Below are 21,452 nucleotides of genomic sequence, written 5' to 3' on the forward strand. Positions count from 1 at the left end.
ATTTTCGGCAATCACTGACTGCAGAGCACACAGGAGTGCTGTTCAAGTAACACAGCATCCCAGCTGGATTTGCAATGGCTGACAGGTATACACATGAGGGTTGCTCCGAAAGTAATACCATATGTAATGTTTATTAAAATATCTCACATATCTCGCACGTATCTCTCCAATATATTTTTTCTTTTCTTCTCACTACAGAATGTCCCTCACTTCACTCTGAAAACATGCTTAAAGCTCAAGACAAAACTCAAAAGAGACAAAAGTCAGCACAGGGCACGTGTGTTGCGTTTTTTTTTTTTTTCCCCCTATCTTTGCATACAAAAGTTTGACATTTCATCCCAAAGGTGCGTCAAATCAGCAAACAGCAGCACTAATCAAAGGCCAAAAAGGAACAAAAGCAACAAGCAAACCACTTCCGCTTAGGCCTACAAAACAGAACTGAAAAAGGTAAATTTGTAGTATGAAACATAGATGGCCATCAGCTGGTAATGGACAGAGAAGGTACATCCCGCCCCATACATTTCTCGTTTCATCTATCCCTTAAATCTCTTCACAATTCCCTGACTTGCAGTCAAGCCTCAACTTTTACTTTGTGCCTGAACCAAGCAGTCTTCAGATCAAGACTTGTGGGCAGTGTAATAAATAAGAGTTGGAAACACTGCACAAATCCAGAAACCAAAGCAGGTTCTACTAGGTGATAGGTCCGCATATCTTTCCTTTGCTTCTTGTTACTTAGTTCTTGAAACTTTCAGGCCTGCTGAAAAAGTCATCAACAAACAATAAATTACTTGGCGCAGTGGAATTGCCAGGTCACGGCCTGAACCAAGGTTTGAGCACCACGTGAGAAGGCATGGCTAACCCAGGGAGATCATGCGCAAGCAATGCACCAGAGTGACTGGAAAAGGTGAAGCCTGGATCCACCCCTTCTCACCCTCATTTAAGGGTTAGCAACATCCCTCTGGATAGAGATTGCACCCCTCTCAAGCTGTCACTGGTCATTGGAAGGGGTGAGCCAATTTTAGTTCTTTGTTACCTGCGATTGCTCCATAGTACTTGTATCCCATTGGAAGGTATTGTCATCGTCTTCTTTCACCATACATAAACATATACCACTGATACGCTCAGAAAAAAAAAAATCTTTCTACTAATTTGGACATGCGCTTCCCCTGCTTAAGGAAGTCATGCAGTTCCTGCCAGTTGCCTGTTCCTCTATGCACACTCATCCACTTCTCTCTCTAACAGCTACAGAAATGAAATTTAGTGGTGCCCCAAGTTCTGCATTCTAAAGAAGAAAATAATCTCTTAAACATTATCCACTTCACATTTTCACTCAGCAGTAAAATTGGCAGGGCCTTGATACATTTTTTTAATAAATGTGAATCAACAATTAAAACTAAAGAAAATCAAATCTTTGGCCTGTTAGATGTACGTATTAGAGTGCTTAATGCATTGTGCATGCTGTGAGGTACGACGACTTTTAAAAGGTACTATCACAAGCAGCAACAGCTTTGATTTTCAGTTTACAAAAAAATACATATATCCATATAAAAACATACATATGTATATATGTACACATATATAAAAGAATTGCAGAGGTAGAGTACTTGGATTTATTAACTTTTCTCCAAACTGTATATTTATTAGAGCCATAGGCATACGTGAAAATGGTGTAAATTAAAAATGAGTCAAGCCTAAAGGAGGAAATACTATGCTGTGGACTCATTAATAACTGAAAGTCAAACAAAGTTCTTCTCTTTCTATCAAATACATGCTTCCAAATGAAATACAGTCTGTATGTGCTGCATGTTTCCAAGGCACTGCTGTGAAAGTAGTGCAACGTTTCAAAGGAAGCAGGCCATACAAAAAGAGCATCAGTTTCAGCTGAAAGACACTCTTCTCACTACAGAAATTAATAATTCCATTATACCCAGCACAATTATGAAATAACCTAGTGCATTTACATTACGAGATGTGTATTGCTAAATATTTCCTTGCATTTTTCTTGTAATGATTAGTAGTATTCTCCTTAAATCTACTCTTTCACTGTACTTCTCAAATTCATTTGACAAAGCCTACTATTTAACTAGTAAAGACATATTACATAATCTTTTCATTTCCACAATTTAGAAAACTCATTTAAATTGTGCGATTTATTAAATATTTTGCCATGAATTAACTGTGATGGGATATTCTAAAATCTAGGTTCTAACTGGAGCTCCCTCTCTGAGTTGCTGTTTGGCCTTGAATAAGTTGCTTCTCTCTCACTGGAAATGATTAACGTCATTTTCTTTTATGGATGAATGGCTCTACAAAACTACCAAATGTTAATCATGAATACTCGTGATAAAATTTAGTCAAGAAGGTACAAGAAATCAAAGTACCGCCTAGGCATTGGATCCTCTTGTTCACATTTACAGTGCAGCAGGCATGATTATGTGAAAACAACTGTGAAATAAATGTGAAACATATCATGAGTCTTCGAAGTCTTTACTTTTAAAAGTGTCCAAATTTACATCTGAAAAGGACAGTGAGAACACTGACAATCTCTTTTAAAGCACAGATGTAAGAAAAACTAATCACAGCTCAGGAAAAAAACATTTTTTTTAAGTGAATCTGGTGAGGAAAATTTGAAAATAGTTAAAGTCTGCAACATACCAAGGTACAAATAGTAAAATATAGACAGATCACCATCCAGATATAGATGTTGCCTTGCTGTAAACAAGGGCAGGAAGAAAAAAAAAAAGTAGAAAAAAAAAGCATATATCCGCATCATACAGGACACAGAAGCCACTGGCTGCTTCCACCGGTGCTAATGGAAAAATTTCATAACCATAAACCATTACAAAACAAAAAGAATTTGAAGAGCTCCTTGGTATGGAGACTACGCCACGATTGGCATTTTTTATCATCTCCTGTAAAGCACAGATCGTTGGTCACTGTAAGTTACAAATTAACAGCCCAGATGACAATTCATCTAATGCAAGGCACGATTTTCATGCTAACATCAGAGCAAAGTCTAAACGCCAAAACCATACCTCTACAGTCCTAGAAAGATTCTTTAGGAATTTAACAAGTTCTGCACCTTGAAATTCAAGTCTATTCTCAATAAACATCAGAAATGTATACTCCTTCCCAATAAAAAGGCCAGACATTCAGTTGTGTAAAGGCTAGGTTAAGCAAAAATAGCTCCAGTCATGAAGCATGCACAATCTGGGTCCTCAAAAAATATACTTTAGGCATTCACTACCTGGTAATTCAGAACCGTGCTATACTATGTGCAGGTGTAAGCATTAAGACAGCTCAGAGGGCAACACAAATGGAAGTCTGCTACAAACCATCAGCTCCAACCAGAGAACAGGAGGATTTTTTTTCATATGCATATATCTGTAATTTGCTGAAAGAGATGTCAAACTGAAGTCTTCAATAATGAAACCAAATATCCCAGGATCTAAAGCAGCCAAGAGTAAAAATATCAGTTTTTTTTTAAAAAACTATTAGTGACAGTTTTCTAACACTACTCACTGTAACAGGCACAGAGAAATTCCCATATATCCCATTATAATGGCTAAAAGAATAAATTACTGGATAAGGAACTGTGGATAGCCTAAGAACCACTGATCATGATCCGATTACACAGCCAGAGATCATGGAAACCTACATAAATCTGCCATGCACGCACAAACTCATATTCCTGAGGTTTCTACACTTCTGAAGCTGAAAAAAGTTAGGAACACAACTGACTGGGAGGAAAAATCTTAAACAGAAAACATGAAAATGGAAGCCATCCTTAAGATGTCTTTTACCTGCGGTCAGTCAGTCTTACTGCTAACAAGGAGGACAAACTGAGCTAAAATTCATCCCAGATGTTTGATTACTGATATCTGGGGGGGGGGGGGGGGGAGAAGAAAGCGTTAAAAAAAAAAAAAGCAGGATCAATAATAGAGAAAAGTGCGAGGTGGATCACCATCAACATGAAACAGAGTTATGAAGTGTAGAAGCTGAGAAACATCTAACATCCACAGATAACACAGCCAACAGCACCAGTACCAAGCACCATCTCAGCATGGGCCCCTGGCTAGGCAGAGGTGGCAGAAGTGTTAAAAATCATACACAATGATCAAGAATAGCCAATAAATACTTTCATTCTATAGTTGGAAATATACAAAATGGTATAATTGTATCGCATTATATTGATTTTCCTTCCAACTCATTTGTTAAACAGATGTTCCAGATCAGATGTTAAAAAACATGGTGAGACAAACGTTTTACATCAGCATACTTGTTAAACTTCTCCAAGAGTCCTAGGGCTGTCAGCCCAGCAAATCTCTGATGTGTTGATCATAGATTTCGAACTATGTTATTTTAAAATTTATTTCTACCTTTAGACACTACGGACTGTCACCATACAGAAGAGAGAAAACTGTGTCAAAGAGACAAGTCAAGTTCTTAAGGCAGTCTGATGTGATAGAGAATTCAGACACGACAACAAGAACCAGTGAAAGACAGATGCATTCAAATGTATTCAAACAATAATTGCATGCCTTATTTTTAAATAGTGGAAAAGATGAATCACTGAAACAAGTCATCCAGAGAAGTAAATGGTAGATTCTCAGTATCTTGATATACTTTTCAAAAAAGCTTACCCAACTAGAAGTTCAGCAAAAAAAAACCACCCACTCAGACAAAAACTGATGCTGTAATACGCTTGAGGAGAAGCATTCACATATCAAGACGGAGTTGATCCACATTCTAACACAGCACTACATGATGTAGTAGTACAGAAAAATCAACTTAAGCAAAGCACATGAACTTTGCAGCATATTTGCACTAGATTAATTAGCAGTATCAACGTTCTTTAATAAGCCTAAAATACAGATTTGCTAACCCATTAACAGAAAAAAAGCACCTCAACTTCAATACTACATAGGTAAGTATAAAGTTTTTCCAAAACATACAGCACAAGATACTGGGATGCTGTCCCTTTTCCATCATGTTCAGTTCAACATTGGTGATGTGATTCTTCCTATTATTTTCAAATTATTTCCAACTAGACTTCAGGTTGTGATATGAATCCAGTCCTTTTAGAAGTTTACATCTAGCCTTTAACAGAGGCAAAATAGCTATTTCTGTTTTGTTTAGTAATTCATAGACCTCTATTCACATAGACTGCCAATTGCTGCATGTTCATCTCCAAGATCTGGATGCAGTCCGGAGAAGTGCTCAGCTTGGCTCTCGTGTCTTATTCCAACTCTCAGAGTAAAAATAAAGTCAACTATTTCTCCTCAATGACCATCACACACAGATTCTGATAAAATTCAAATCATTCCTTTTTCTATTTCACATAAATAAAAATAATATGATTTATCAGATTATAATGCTATCCAATATGATAGAACCTTCAACTCTGCATCAAGTTCTTTTTAGAGAGTATTTGATCCCAGAAGTTGAAATATCAGAAAAATAAAACCTGGTACCTGGTTAACTAAAAACATTCTCAAGCAAAACACAATACAACAACAACTTTCAAAAACTGTAAATGGCAACAACTATGCCCACACTCTTTAGAGGTTAAAAAAAAAAAAAAAGAGTTGAAGCCTCATTAATACAGCAGTCAAACACAGGCAAGCAACTCCTTCACATCATGTTTCACAGCCCTCTTTCTCTTACAGCACAACACAGCCAAATAGATGTACTTTCACAGGCTACAGAGTGGACTGCCTTGGGCAGCTCACGGGGCTTAGAACACCCAAAACCTGTATCCTATTTACTCCAGAGCATTCTAGAAGCTACGGAACACTATTTACATACCATACCACATTTGCACTCTGCAGTCATCACTGACTCCTGATCCAAAATTCTCTTACACGTGCTAATCAACAAAGCCTCAAATGGACTAGTTACTGATTATCTCGGAAACTGTCTATCCTCCACAATTCTCAGCAACAGCTGTTGCCAATTACAGCAGCGTACCTAACAGTTTAAGATAAAGCTCCTAAGGATGGAGCACAGAGTAAACTTTCTAAAAAGACTTCAGCAGCAGAATTCCTTACAGGGCAAAGTCCAAAGCAGCTCTTTGCATAGTCCTTCCACAGTAAAAAATGAAGTTATAATAGCAACAATAACCCAGAGACAGCAAAGATCTCCACAGTAGCGTAAATCAAAAGCAGGCAGAGTACGCATAACACATTTCCACCAAATCATACTTCTTTTGCACATTAATATGAGGTAGCAAATTCCAAAAGATGCAAGCACTATCGAAATGCAAACAAAAGAGAAAAGAACAATGGAGTAAACTCAGCGCTGTAACACAAAGGACAAATGTATAAGGAACGTTCTCACAAGGCTAAGTGTCACTCTTGCAGGTGCCATGGCATTTCAAGGAACGGTATGAACTATTTTTGTGTGACAAGTGAGCTTTGCTAAAATTGCAGCACAATCTGAAAATTACTTGTATAAAATTGGGCTTGTGACTTTCCTCAGGTGAAACAAAGCAAAACAAACAAGAATCCCACCAGTGTTATTAATTCTTAAACGCTACCACTGGCACAAGCCCTTACTTCACTGTATTCATTCATTGTACTTCACCAAGCTGGAGAACATTCTCCCATCTCTTCACCTCACCAACAAAAGGATTCCATCAGCATCTTTTGAAATGTTCAGTGTGCATAGGAGTAGACTATATCAACAATTTATACAAATTATGAAGCCATCATAAATCTAGGGGGGGGGGGGATGGCGGGGGAGGAATGCACTTTCTTCCCAATATATGCTCATATGTAAAAAGAGGAATTGCTCATGCTCTCATGCATTGTTATGAGCTGAAGTTCATAATGAAGGTGTGCAAATCACACAAGCGTAAGTTCCTGTTGATGGCTCAACAGTGATATGAGCTTCACATAAGTTTAAAAACTCAACAGTTTCTCTGGGCCAGGCTGTGTCTAGCTCTGTGTTTTCATCTGACAGTCAGAACGTGTTACAAAACCTAAATTGTACCTAGTCCCTTAATCACTGCCATTATACATATATGTGTATGTAACGTGAACAGGCCACACGTCAATAAACAAGAAGTCTGGCAATTAGTTATTCATGATAACTTTAAATCAGACAGCTATTAGAAAACAAGGACTGGTTTCCAAGAGAAAAATCTCCGTTGCCCACAAGTGATACACTGTTCTTACTGCCCAGTTTTAGGACTAGCGGTGTTGGATGGAGCTACAAAGCTAGTAGTGAATGATGATTCTGAGATAAGCGGGATCTAGGATTAGCTTTTCTGTGTATTTTATTACCCTCAACTTTAAAAAATATATTTTTTCAATTCCAATAAACAGACCTCATTTATTTGGGATACACTGTGGAAGGTTTCATTTTCATAGAAACACTATCACTGAATGAGAGTGCGGCAAATAACAGAACTCATAAACTTTAATGAGGTTTCATTGATATGAGAACAGTTGTGCTTTTTAACCAAGTTTGTGAGTACTCTGTAAGAGCAGACGAGCAGGACTGCTGGCAATAAAGCAGCAAAAGGATGCTGAATGGCTGCATGGCAAAAATAGAAAACCATTCTTGACTCCTGATTCCCAATCAAGTATGCTTTGGAATGTAAGTCTTTCACATATTAACTAACACTTTTGTTGTAAGTATGTCAAGTCATATATACCACTAAAGTAACTTCCTGTCAATGTGATGAGACTATTCCTTAAAAGCAGATCACGAAGCCCCCAGGATGTATAACACCATAGGATATGTACCTACACTACACAACTGATGGGTATGGTACAGCAACCTAAGAGTATAAAACTCTTCAACAACTAGAGTTGCAGTGCCAACTGCAGCCCTTGCACTGAAATCCATACCTACTACACCGCTTGAACCACTGTATCCTAAAGATAACCAAATGTGGCAATTAGTAAGTCTAAAACTGTTTCTCTGTAGACAATAAATTGGACAGTTAGCACAGACTGGGGTCAGATGGGTGGGAACAAGGGGGAAGAAAGCGGAGGGAAACCCGGCCTTTTCCAAAAACCCTTTGTCAAGGCCTGGAAAAAGAAAAAACACTCCGACCTTAACTTCCCTCTTCGGCCGTAAGAATCACCACCGACAACAATGAAAAAAAAAGAAAAAGAAAAAAATCCAGAGGGGACAACCTTATGACCATCTGCCTCCTCCTCCTCCCTCCCTGCTTCCACCTCCCAGAACCGAGGCTCTGGCTTCAGCGGTCCCTGCCGGGCGCACCTGCCCTCCGCCAGGCCCGGAGGAGGCGGCCCCGCGGGAAGCAGCGGGAGGAGGCCGGGCAGCGGCCCGCGGCACCCGCTGCGCGCAGGCCTCACCGGCCCCAGCGCTGCGCGCCGACGGCCGGGGGCGGCGGGACGGGGCGGCGCCGCCGGGAGGGACCTCGGAGGAGGCCGGCGCACTTTGACTGCGGGGCGGCCGCCGGGGAGGGGGGCAAGCGGGTGAAGGGAGCAGATGCTCCGGGGCTGGTTTTACCTGCTGCTGCTGCTGCCTGCAGTGGCATGAAGATCTGGCTCAGCCTCTGCCTCTCTCTCTCTCTCCCCGCTCCCTCCCCGCCTCCCTCCCTCCCTCCCTGCGCGGCTCGTAAACCCCCGCGCCGGCCCGGCACCCTGCGAAGGACGCGGGGCAGGGGGAGGCGATGGGGGAGGCCCGGGGAAGGGATGGGAAGGGAAGAGAACAGAAGAGAAGGGAAGGGGAAGGGCTCCCTGCCCGCACGCGGAGACGCGCGATAGCGCCGCCTCCCACCCCCGCCTCCTCCGCTCCCTGCGCGCAGGCGCGTCGACGCGCCGGTGAGGCCGCGGCAGCTCGGGGGACGCGGTTTATGGTGTCTGGCGCTGGGCCTCGCTTTCTGCTCCCTGCTCCCGGCGTGGCACTGGGGTCGGCGCGGGGCTGAGGGGTGCCCGAGAAGGCGGCGGCCTGGCGGGGTGGAGGAGGAAGAGGACGGACCGGGCTTCGGCACGGGCAGTGGCGCAGCTCCGCTGCCGCCCGCTCCTCGCGAGCCCTCGGCGGCAGCTGCAGCAGAATGGGACGATGGGGTTAGTTGAGATTAGGAGGTTTTCCATTTTTTTTTTTTCGGGGACCATTCGTCCTCTAAGGATGACCAGGGGGCTTTTATTTACATAAAACATACCAGGAGTGGCTTAAAATTAGGTCGTTTAAAATGAATTCAGTGTGACTACCCCTGGAAGCAGCTGGGTGGGTTTATGCCACTCAGGAAACTTCCTCGTAGAAGGAGGGCATGGATGTCACAGACATGAATGCTCGGTGCTGGAACATGCTGTATGATGTGCTAAGCTGTGTCTGCTGGCACCCAAGCTGACCAGGCACATCCTGCCTGGTCACAAAGGCCTGCGGCTGCCAGGGACACTGCTTTAGCACCTCTTGGGCATTCGTTAAAAGTTCTAAAGGAACGTGAGCTAGTTTAGAGGACCACTTAGCACTGGAGACTTTGTTTTACTTGCCTGAAGAACTGTAACGTACATATTTATTATAGAATTACTAATGTTGGAAAAGACCACTAAGATCATCTAGTCCAGCTATTGACCCATCCCCTCCATGCCCACTAAGCATGTCCCAGAGTGACACATCTACACAGTTCCTGAACACCTCCATGGACAGTAACTCCACCACCTCCTTGTTCCAGTACCTCACCTCTCCTGAGAAGAATTTTTCCCTACTATCTGCCCTGAACATCCTGCACAACTTGAAGCAATTATCTATTGTCCTATCGCCATTACCTGGGTGAAGACGTCAACACTCACCTCCCTACAACCTCCTTTCAGGCAAGTTGTAGAAAGCAGTAAGGAAATGAAGGAAAAATGAGCCTAAAATTGGCATGGTTTGATAGCATAAGTAGTATAGGAAGGATCAATCTATTTGAGATGTACCTCGAAATAAGAAACTAAAATAAAACTTCGTAACTTTAGTAATAATTATGTAAAGAATGAATGTGTTGTGTCTCATCTCTGATGACATTTCTTACAATACTCCTGATTTCCAGAGAAAAAACTTTTATGCTTTGTGGGCTGTTTTAGGGCAAGATAATCAACACATCCATGTGGTTTTGCCAAAGATACTTCGAAAGGAAATCTTAACTCCATGTCAGTCTACAGATGCTTTTGATTCCCAGATGTTAGGAAAAAAGAGCGATCAAAGTAGGTTCCAGCATGCTGATGGTAGTGTTTTACATTAGTGCACTGAAATTTCTTGCTACAACAAAATGTTTAAAGTAGAAAGAAGAATTTAACTTTAAATGTTCGTCAATTTAATAGCACAGGCACAAAAAAAAAAAAAAAAACCTGAAGAAATCAGGACCTTCTTGTATGTCATTATATCCATTAATTTCAATCAGGTTGCTTCAGTTTCTGTTTGATATCATGATTTTCTGTTTCTTTCTCCTCACATTTATTTTATGTTGGAGCAGATTAAAAAAAAAACAAGCAGTCAGACATCTAATTCTTGTCTAGTAAAATATGCTTTGAATACTTAACAACTCAGTAATGAAATTACATTTTTGTTCAGGGCACAGCGTTTGATTTAGAAATCATACAGCCATCTACAGTCAGTCAGCGTATATCACAGTGACCAGTCCACTATAAACATGTGGAAATGCATTTTTTTCTGCCTTTGGAATACAGTGCATTTTATATAAGAACACATGCATAAGTAACATTCTCTTGGGAGGTGAAAGGGCAATGTAAAGAATTAAACCTGTAGAGTTGTGCTACTGTTAAATTAAAAGAAAAAAAAAATGCACCTGCCTTTGGCACATCCTCCAACTGTGTACTCAAATCAGGCAAGTTGTCTAAATAACTACTGGAGTAATTATATGAGCATAGGATATCTAATTGTGTGTGCACTTAGGGGGTGTCTTAAAAGATTTGGCCCTCTCAGTATTCTCAATATGAAATTTTTCCCCTGGAAAATAAAAGCTAGAACAAAAGCCAGCAGGAAAAACAACAGCAGAATCTGCCAAAAGTAGTTTATTCTTGTTTCATTTGCAATCAATTGTTAGGCTCATAGTAACACTTAAAATGGCAATTTAAGCCTGAATGGAGGTTCCACCCCAAAATTAGACCACAGTTTTAATTGTAAGGGCTTGAATCCCTTTTACTTACTCAATAATAAAAGGAAAAATAAAATCCAAATACTATTATTTTCTGTATTTACAAGATTATGAAGGGGTTAAGAACAAAAGGCTTTTACCTTCTCAATTTATGCTGAAAATATGACCAGTATGCAGATTTAGAAAATGAGACGTGTAAGCTTTGTATAGATGGAGATGAAATAATGTTTGTAGTTGTATATTCTTCATTATATTATTATATTAGGAGTTGACTGGAATGTTCCTAGGGCTTGAAGTATTTTTAAGGGGAAGATTTGGTGAAATCTTACTTGATTGCACACTGTAAGTGTGAAAAATCTTGTTTTATACTAAGTTGCATGATTAATTGCTTTGTTCATTTTGTTTGGTCTGTAATCTAGCTAAATTTTATACAAGTTCTTTATGTTCTAAATGTAAGTTATATCCATAGCAAAAAATTACTTAGATTGCTTGCACTCATGACAGCAGAAGCCAATTTAAGAGGAAGAAATCTGGAAAATACTAAGTTCCTGTATTGATTCCTTATATATCTCATCTGGTAATATACCTGGAAATGCATTCTAGTTTCTAACTCTTTGAGGAGTTTCCAGTTTGTTTATTGGCTACAAAGTAAAGTTATTAACATGCATATGATACTTAGCAGGATTTCATCTATTTTGAAAGAGTTTAGTATAGATTTCTCGGTTTAATAAATTACAAAGAAAAAGACTTCACTTTTTGGCTTAGTTAACTCATGCATTCAAACAATGTGAAAAGCTCATCAGATTTTCTAATATATACTTATAAGAATTATATTCATTTATTTTATTTAGCATATATGTATGATTGTGTGTATATAAAAGTATATTTATATAAATCTACATATACTCAATACCTGTTTGGGTTTTATATTTCATCTGGAATCTGGGAAACTTTACCATCTTAGGAATCTGTGAATACCTCAGGAAATTTTGCAAATTATGACTGCAGCTTCTTCCGTGACTCAAAGAAGCTCCCTTATCAAACAACTGTATTCCCATACAGAAACTAAGATGTGCTTTTAGAGTACTTATAGCATTTCTAGACTCTGCAGTTAAGAGTCTAAGTTAAGAACAGGTGTATTGATTTTAATTTTTTTCTTTTGTTAATCTCATAATTTCCATTGTAAGGAATCACTAAGTTGCTCTGAAGCTTTCTTTTTGTGCATTCTTTTGAAATATTTGCCAATCATAAAAAAACTGCAATTAATTGTGAGTATTGTTCTATCTTTTTCATTCTCCATCTAAGCCTTCTTGTCTACTGCCATATGAAAGAAAGAAAAAAGAAAAAGAAAGAAGAGTTGTGCTTCTAACATACAATGTAGCTTGGCCAGAGATATTCTCATTTGACTGAAACAGGTCTTAAATAATTTTAAAATTCTTGGTTTTAGTGGTGTCTAGATAAGATGAATGGCGAACATGTAAAGTGATAGGATAAAGTCACCTTCTCTTTTATGCTTCTGAAATGCCTAACCAAAATACGTCTGCCTCCAGTAGAAAACCAAATAGCTCATGCTTTCTCAGTAAAATATGTAGCTTGACATCCTGACAGTTGTTCAAAATGACGAAATTCATCACACAAATTTGACAAAGAAGTGCTACTTAATGCATTGTGAAATATTTTAAATGAATGAAGCAAGGAAGAGTGAGCAAGAGAAAGACAAACTGAGGAACTGATTTTGGAGAGAATGAAAAGAACCACAAGAGCCATGCATTCCAATCTAGCTCAGCTCAAATTTACCTCAGGTGAGACTTCTTCTGAAGGACGTAAGGAATCTGAGCTCCTGATGCTGAAATACATGGTGCGTCAGCAGAGTCGTGTCAGCATGAACTGATGTACACCATGGTTGGTAGATCTGTGCCCAGAGAGATGGGAAAAGTGGTTAGACTGGAGTAAAGCTATATGACAATTTTGTGCAGAAGTGAAAAAGAAACAGGAGAAAAAATGAAGTAGTAAAGGTATCAGGAAAAGTGCTAGAAGTATCCAAAAATGAGCAATAATTCCTGTGAATATGAATGTCCAGGGCAGCATTTATACCTGTGGTGCCTTTGGTCCTGATTCAGGCAAAGCCACCCATTGACACTTAAGTTCCGTTGATCTCAATGGGGCTTAAGTGTTTTCCTGAATCGAGGCTAATTAAGTACGTCACATACAAATACTCGTGTGCATAAATTGTTTACAGGATTGGGGCTTTAGGGCTTGTCTAAACAGAGACACTCAGGAAAATTAATCCAAATTAACTAAAGGTATGAATTTAAAGTGGATTAGTTAAACCACATTAAACCCCAGTGTGGACTGGGGTTTAATGTGGTTTAACTAATCCACTTTAAATTCACTGTTTTAATTACTTTGGATTAACTTTCCTGAGTGTCCCTGTTTAAGCAAACCCTTAGTGTATTGAATAAAGTCCCCAAATGAGTCAAAATTAAAATAGACCCAAAACTAAATAAATAGCAATTCTGCACTGGCAAGGGATGAAATCTTTAATTTTTACAGTTCCAGTGCCTACGTACTACCAACATGCTGATGAACAGCAGCAGGGAGATCACATTGCCATTGATGAACATGGCAATGGAACTAACTGTGAAAGTTTAGAAAAGGCTGCTCTTACAAAAAAAAGTAATCAAATGCAAATTTTCAAATCCATCTTGTGGGCTATGGCAATATTAAACTGCAATTTAAAAACGAAGATCAGATTTATTTCCACTTAAGCTGCCAAGACCAGTGAAGGCACTTTGGATGCCAATACAGTCTGTGATGGCTATCAAGTACGCCAAAACTGGCAAGAGAAGTAACATTAGCCTTATTTATGTAAATAAGAAACCATTTGTATTTAATAATAAGCTACTACTACTGATTAGCCACTTAAGTATGCTGGATAAATGAAGCACTCAAATAGCAGTTGATATTGTTATTTTGATAAACAAACATTTGTGTTCCTTTGAAAACTGCAATCAGATTCTCCGGGTAACAGTTGACTGGGATTCCACTGGGAGAGATGGAACTGCACTGGGCATTGAACCGGATGCCTGCAGAGCAACCACATTCATCAGGTGTGTTAAGAATACTATGAGAAATAACAGTGGCACTGCAAGTTGTGCAAATTAACCAATTAATTCTGAGTGGCTTGATTTTTTTTTTCCCTCAAATAAATAAATAAATATTAAGCCATTGATAACTATTCAATTTGGCATGAAAAATCAGATTTTCATGGCCAGACACCCAGCTTGTGTAAGTGGGCAGATGGTCCTATCTTTAGTTAGAAATGATAAGTTTTGGGGAAAATTTGTGTGGTTTTTTTTTTTACTTTAAGCAAAATCTGTTCCTCTGCTGAAAGTGACAATTCTCTAAATAAAAAGATTGTTGAAAAAGGTTAGTCTTTTTGTATTTAAGCTGTGTAATTCAATTTTGATATTTCAAACTTGGAACTTGCTATGTGACTAATGCTGTCTTTTAGTTACACTGATGATAGCTCCTACATTCTGACTGCTTTATTGTCCTGCTTGGATATACCTACATAGTTGTATTTTAATAAATAAATAAAACTGATTAAAAAAACCTTTATCCCTAATAGCCATGTACATTTGGTGCTTGGTAACCAGTGGAATTTTAAGAATCCTCTGTCTTGCCCATTTATTTCAAAATAATGGCAGACAGTTTTGCAAAGGAATGAGATAATGCAGCTCTGGTTCCCCTGCTCCCAGCAGAGAGGCATGGCCCTTCCTGAGCCATCCTCCTCTGCTGTGACACCTCTTCTGCTGCTGACATTCCATCAAGGGAAGACACTGGTAAAGTGACAAATCAGGAAGGTGGGAAGAGTGCAAAGGCCAGGGCAGAGTGCTTGCTGAAGACCAGTGAAATTGAAGTTGCAGTAATTTTAACTCAGCTAATTTCTCATCTTGTTCTGCTGTCCAGCTCCTATGATAATTTCTTCTTTTTTTTTTTTTGCCTAAAAACAATCCCAAATCTTAAACATTCTAGAGCCCTACTGTACAGCACCAGGAATTCTCTTCCACCATCCTTTCACTAGCCTAGAACATACTTAAGAATATTCCCAGCTGTCCAGGTTTTCTTGCAAAAGATTCCTTTTGCTTACAGAGATCAGAATAAGGCTGTTGTGCATGTTGAGCAGATGCGGAAGTTAGGGGCAAGGGAACAGAAAAGAAAGAGTGTTCACTTTCACTTTAGTTTTTTTATTTTCTAAATTTTATTCAATCAAAGATTATGCCTATGCACAGGTAAAAAAAAAAACCACACATCCTCTTTCTGAAAATGACTGTTGCCCTGATTAGCAGAAAGCGGTAGTTCTGATCTGTACCCTATTTTGAAGGTATCTAATTCAGTGCCTAAAGGAATTTGAGGGCAAAAGCACCTCTTTCATTACACTGACTCCCACTTGTTTTTTATAACAGATAAGCGTAAGCCCTACAGCAGCACAACTGTTAAAGATTTTTATGGCTCTTAAAAGAGACACTGTAAATTTGAAATGAGTAAAATATCACACTCTGAATGATGACAGTTGTTTATGGCACTCTTCTTCAATCTTGCAGCATTAAAAATGTATTTTAAATTTTCTTTTCTCTTGATGTGGTGTTTGTGTGGGCCAGGCAACAGTAAAGTAATTGCCCTCTGGCTCTGCAAAATGTACATGGGATCCTCCATGCTCAAGCACAATCTTTGCTTCTCTGGTGATCTGATGTAGCAGCATGCCTCTTCACCAGAGGGGTGTCCTAGAAAAAGAAGGAACTCCTTCTGTAAGGTGTTTTCACAATTATATTACGTTTTATTGCCACAGTTTTTACTCAAGGATTTCACAAAAATCTTTAAATGTGTCAGCGGATACTTAGATTAGACCTGGAAAAAAAAAATCTGTCAGAGAGTAAAGTGTGGGAAGGATGAAGTTAGGAGTTCACAGCCACAAAGTCAATCAAAAACAAAGAACAGTTCTGCTGAATTTATCATATCCGTTAACCTCATTATGATAGTGATTGTCTGGGGTGCATTTTAGTGTAATAACCGGTGAGAGATTGGGAAGGGTTGAAGCAACTGTTTCCCCTAGAACACTTTATGCAGTGCTGCCAAGGGAAGACTGCCTTATTTCTGTCCTCTCTGTAATTCTTCTTTTCCCTTTGAGTGAACTGAGTTAACTGGCTCTATTCTTTTTCAAATAAACATTTATAGCTTTTGAGTGGGCCAGCAGAAGACAGTGGAAACAGTCCGTGTTTGTGTGTGTGGATTCAGCTAAAGACAACTGCTGCTATTTGTCTTTATACTTCTGCCTTTTTGAGCACCTTTTCTTCTATTATGTTATTAGCTGGGGATTTAAGTGATGTGTTGGTAAGTCAATGCAGGAGTGAAAGTACATGTAAATCTAAGGGCATTTGTGTACACATGGCAAGGCAGGATACAAACAAGGAATAAACCAGAGAACACAAGCTGGTTAGATTTATTCTGACCTGGCTCTGAATTGTAGCAGTTTCAAAGCAGTAAATATATAAAGAAAAGTGCTGAAACTTTAACAGTGGCATATTTTTTTCTCAAGTGTTCATTAAACTGGGATTTTGAAATGTGTTTAGTTGGACAAACTGAAAACAGTTTTCCAGTTTTCTATCTACTCTCAGCAGGGACTGGAAAAATGAAAATGTTTTTTTCCATTAACAGTGTGTTTTCTAAAATCTGAAGTCACCTAAGGCATACAAGGGCATATCTTCTCCTTCAAACAATTTTTATTCCCTTTACTTTAACCCCTTTCTTTCCATTTGACCCAAATCCCAAGGTGGTAGTGGTGTGTATACCATGTTCACTGAGTAAGGCAGAAGAAATCTGTCATGAATAACTTTTTGTGTGTATAGTCCTGTGAGAAAAAGAACACATTCCTTTTGCAGTTTTCAGGTAGCTACTCTCTTGATTTATATAACAGCCCATCGCTTTCCCATCATCACAAAATGCTCCAAACTTTACAGAACAAAAATATGTACTGCAAAAAGATGCTCAAACAAATGAAACAGATCCCTTCAGCATACACACATCCTTTTCTTTACGAAAATAACTTTCTGATCTGTTAATTTGTTAGAAAAGCACTAAGAACACAAGCCTATTTTTACTGTGCTATTTCTTTCTGAAATGTGCTGATTCATGGAACCTATTTTAAATGAAAACATTCTCAGGATCGCAAAAAGTCAAACTATTAAAATGTCTCTCAATAGTCAAAGTCTTGCTGTGTCTTTTGTTAAGTAGTGACTTCAAGCCATAATTTCTACACTGAGTTTTATTAGCAGTCAGTAAGCAAATCTGAATGGCCTGATCCTGCATTGCTGACACCATGCTGGATGAAGCAGAAATAAAACAGCACACTGGAAATTAGATTAAAGGCCAAGTCTGCAACTGTTATTGAAATCCAATAACTCAAACTGCAGTCTTACCAGCAGTTAATAGTCCCCATGGTGCTAAATAATCATAAAGCTTGAGGGTATCTACTGTTGTGCCAGCACACCAAGGAGATACAACCATCCCTACCCCAAGAGTTGTGAAACAAAAGCCGCTCTGCCATTAAAGAGCAAGTTTTCTTGAGAGAAGTCTAATACCTCTGCAAAGAATTGATAGTGTCTTCTATGACATTTTGTAATTCCTTTCCAAATCTGTACAAAGTCTACCTAGAAAACTTGGAAAGGACAATCATCTTATTGTGCAAAAAATGTGAGTATCAGCTTGTAACATTAGCAGCCAAAGCTGGATATTTCAAAGGCATCACAAGAAATTCTGCTTAGCTAGGCAAGCATAAATCTATCTCTTATATATTATGTCCCATCTGCAATTGTCCTATCTTAATTGTGAACACCGCTGCATCTGACATCTCCAGGCACAATTTTTTTCCTGTTACTTCAAAGGAAAATAAAAATGAGAAACAACTCCAAAGTTGTAAATCATGGCCAATTCTCCTTGACTATCAATTTCATCCTGAGCAGGTGAACAACGGTCAATTGCAGTGAGCTGTTGGACATGAGACCAAATCTCATGCTCATCTCTGCATAAATAGTTACGCAGGATGAAACAAAATTCCTTCCAGTAATATCAGGGAAAAGTAGGTGAGTTAAAAGGAGGATGCCACAACTTGCATTTTCCTGTATTGTAACTCTGTTCTTAAGTAGCAAATGCTTCCAGATAAATGGAAGAACAACTTAATTTCTTCGCTAAGTCTTTTCTGTCTAGCAAAAAAAATGTGAGCAGAAACAATATAAAGATAACCAGAGACAGTTTGTCTGTTTGACTTCTTGGAATTTTGACTGATATCATAGCAGAAGACAAGAGTAAAACTGAATCTGCACTTACTGAGGTGACTGACAGAAATGTAGTAAACACATGTAGTTACTTTACATAATGAAGAGAAACTGACCTTTAATTTATATGAGGTCATCAGATATTTTGTGGACTGGTTTTCAGTACAGTCAAGTATTCAAAAGTTTCATGCATTGCTGTATTCTGCTAGATCATTTATACAAATAATTCAACGGCTGTAACAGTGGAATCAAAGTAACTTGCTCTCATTTGCCTCTTCCCATTCTAAAATTCATACTGACACCCAGTGAAGGGGAGAATTCCTTGGAAAAGCTTTGTGAAAGGTATCCCATTTAAAACACATTTGAATTTGAAGACTTAGTTCAGTGACAGATTTTGCTTTCAAAATCTAGCTTTTGTGACACTATTTCAAACAAATCTGTACAGCAGTACCAATCATGCTGTTCTATCTTCCAGCAAAAATGCGTCTATCTGTTACGTGAGAAGAAAATATTTTGGGCATAAGTATTAGCAATATTAAATACCTTGTTCTTGTTCTGTGGTAGAATTCTTTTCTATGGAATCCATCTGAACCCCACAAATATTTTCTACCACCTTACATATTCTTGATATAAGAACAAATAAGAAAAAAAAAAAGCTGAAAGCGTAAACAGTCACACAGACATTTTCTTCTTTTTTCCAAATAGGAACAATTTCAATAATGTACCAGGGTACAAGTAGCTGAATTTCAAAGAAAATTTAAAAGTCTGTAGCATGAAGAGGCCAAGTTCTTTAAATATAGTATTAAAAAAATGCAATGAAGAGCTATCTTTGCCTAGTATCTGAGGCCTGATGGTTCACAGAATCTTTTGGACAATCTCTTTATTCCAATATTAAAAAAAACCACCCCTCAATATTTTAATTTTCAGTCTCAAAATTTGGATTTCATCTTCAGAAGTTTCAGATTTATGTAGTCATATAATATGCCTTGGAGATATCACTTACTAATTCTTCTTGTTCATTATCACCCCTTCTTTTGTATAAATTGCTGTTATGTTGAGATTTCTCTTCCCCTTTTATTAAAGCAGTTAACCATTTAGCAGTCTTATATGAATTATCATAGAAAAAATTATTTGCTCTATAAAAATAATTGGCTTCTTTAACAGCAATATTATTCAATAGTGCCTTAATCTGTAGCAATTCTACTTAAGCTCTTTACTACGGGATTTTTGATGTTCTAATCTTTTATTGTTAGCTTTGCTAATAGCTCCAATTTTTCTTGCCTTTGGCATTTCCTAATTTCATGACATATACCTAAAATCCTGCTTCTAAAAGTCTCTTTGAAAGCCTTCGGTACACTATGATATGAAGCAAAGAACAAATTAAAATTTATATATTCCTTGATTTTCGTTTTAATGGCTATTAGAAATTCCTTATCCTTAAGTAATAGAGTATTGAATCTCCAAAGCAAACCATTTTTATTCTCCTCTCTTTGAATTATCTTTATTATTTCACAGGTATATGATCAGATAAAAGGAATCTATGCACTTTAATTCACAGTTTCCTCCAAAATAGGTTTTTGTCTCTGCAAAAAAATGCCTTTTTTCATACAGGACTGATTTTCCAAACAAGAGTAGTATCAATTTATTTCACTGGGGTGAACAGAACTACTCAGAAGTTCAGAAAATAAAGCTACTTGTCTTCATGTTTGCAATTTTATCTTGCAATCATATATTTTTCTTTTTTTTTAATATGAAAAAAGATTTAAACTCATAGTTTAAACTTTCTGCTGAACTTAATTTGTCTTCCTGATTTTCTCGTATATGTTTCATAGGAGAAACTGATGGGAAGATTCTGTCATCTTTTTTTTTTTTTTATATATATTGAATTGCAAGCAGCAGAGTTCCTCCAGAAGTAAAATGTTCCTGATTGTACGCCAAAGTCATACAGTTTGGTCTCATGGTGACAGCATGCTTCTCAAATAAGCGGAGTTCTTTGCTATATCTCCAAATGAAGGGTATTAATCCTAGAATTTGCTCTCTGCTTTTGAAATAAATCTTTGCTGAGTTATATGTATTTTAGAGAGATGCAGTAAGAATCCAACCCATTAATGTATGCTTTTTGCAGCGGTTGATGCTGGTAATCAGAAGTAGATGAGTAAGATCTCCTTTGTGAAATTTAACTAAGGCAAAATGTAAACTATATTGCATTTTCTCATTCTGTTTAATATTTTTGCCAAAGAGTTTTGCTGTTTAAGTTATGAATATAGTCACTTTGTCCTCTCATTATTTTGATGGCACAATTAGGTTTGTAATAAGTATTTGGGTTATTGCAAATATCAAAGCAGTGTGAGGTGAACAAGGACAAATAAGCTATGTATGATAAAAATATAACCACACTTAGGAGTAAGGCATTTTTCATTTTAAAGACTGCTTTATAATGTAAGGCTTGGTCATCCTGATTTAAGTTTCACATTTAAAGGTAAACTAGCAAAATGTTTATTTTAATCAGCCTGTCCTGTGTAATCTGGTAGAAAAATAAACATCAGTTAAAAGGCTATCAATCTGACAAAATGACTTAACTTAAATGTTAATTTGAGAAAAAAAAAACACATTAATTTCATTGTCATGCGTTTGATCGAACTGATGTGTCTCGGTGCAAAGGAAAATAAGCTTTCCCAATATATTTCAAGATCTTTTTAATTTCTTTCTCTTTCTCTCTCTTTCTTTCTTGCTGTAGTGTTTACTGCTTCTCAACAGTGCTCCTTGCCTGAGTGACAACAGTCACAAAACAACGGGAGATGGGTATTTTCCATAAAGATCTGCTTGTTTCTTTGTTTTTGTTTTTGTTTTAATTTCTGGGATAAATCCCAGCTTGGGATATATAAAATGGATGTCTCAGCTTAAGTATTCATACCAATGTATGTCCTGCGTCTTCAGTTGTATTGCCCATCAAAAAATTGCTATTCCCTGTCAGTATCACTTTCCATTTTACATTAGCCTCCATCAACAGAAGAGAAACCTACTTATGAGGGCTGTAATGG

General features: G+C 38.0%; 1 protein-coding gene and 1 long non-coding RNA gene across 7 annotated transcripts in view; one reads left to right on the forward strand and one right to left on the reverse strand.

Moving 5' to 3' along the window:
• Positions 1-8,678, reverse strand: part of TBC1D5 (TBC1 domain family member 5) — a 305,440-nt gene extending 296,762 nt beyond the window's left edge. For 3 of the 6 annotated variants that reach the window (XM_021386226.1, XM_021386227.1, XM_021386229.1), the window contains exon 1: positions 8,488-8,676. The gene's annotated coding sequence lies outside the window, so the exon portion shown is untranslated. Of the gene's footprint in view, positions 1-8,487 lie in introns of all 6 variants that reach the window. The other 3 variants (XM_021386230.1, XM_021386228.1, XM_021386231.1) reach the window with 2 other exon arrangements.
• Positions 8,866-9,956, forward strand: LOC110393391. The gene is made up of 2 exons (XR_002434988.1): positions 8,866-9,047; positions 9,656-9,956. It is a non-coding gene; the product is annotated as an uncharacterized LOC110393391 (long non-coding RNA).

Source organism: Numida meleagris, chromosome 2, assembly GCF_002078875.1.
Source record: "Numida meleagris isolate 19003 breed g44 Domestic line chromosome 2, NumMel1.0, whole genome shotgun sequence".
Taxonomy (NCBI): domain Eukaryota; kingdom Metazoa; phylum Chordata; class Aves; order Galliformes; family Numididae; genus Numida; species Numida meleagris.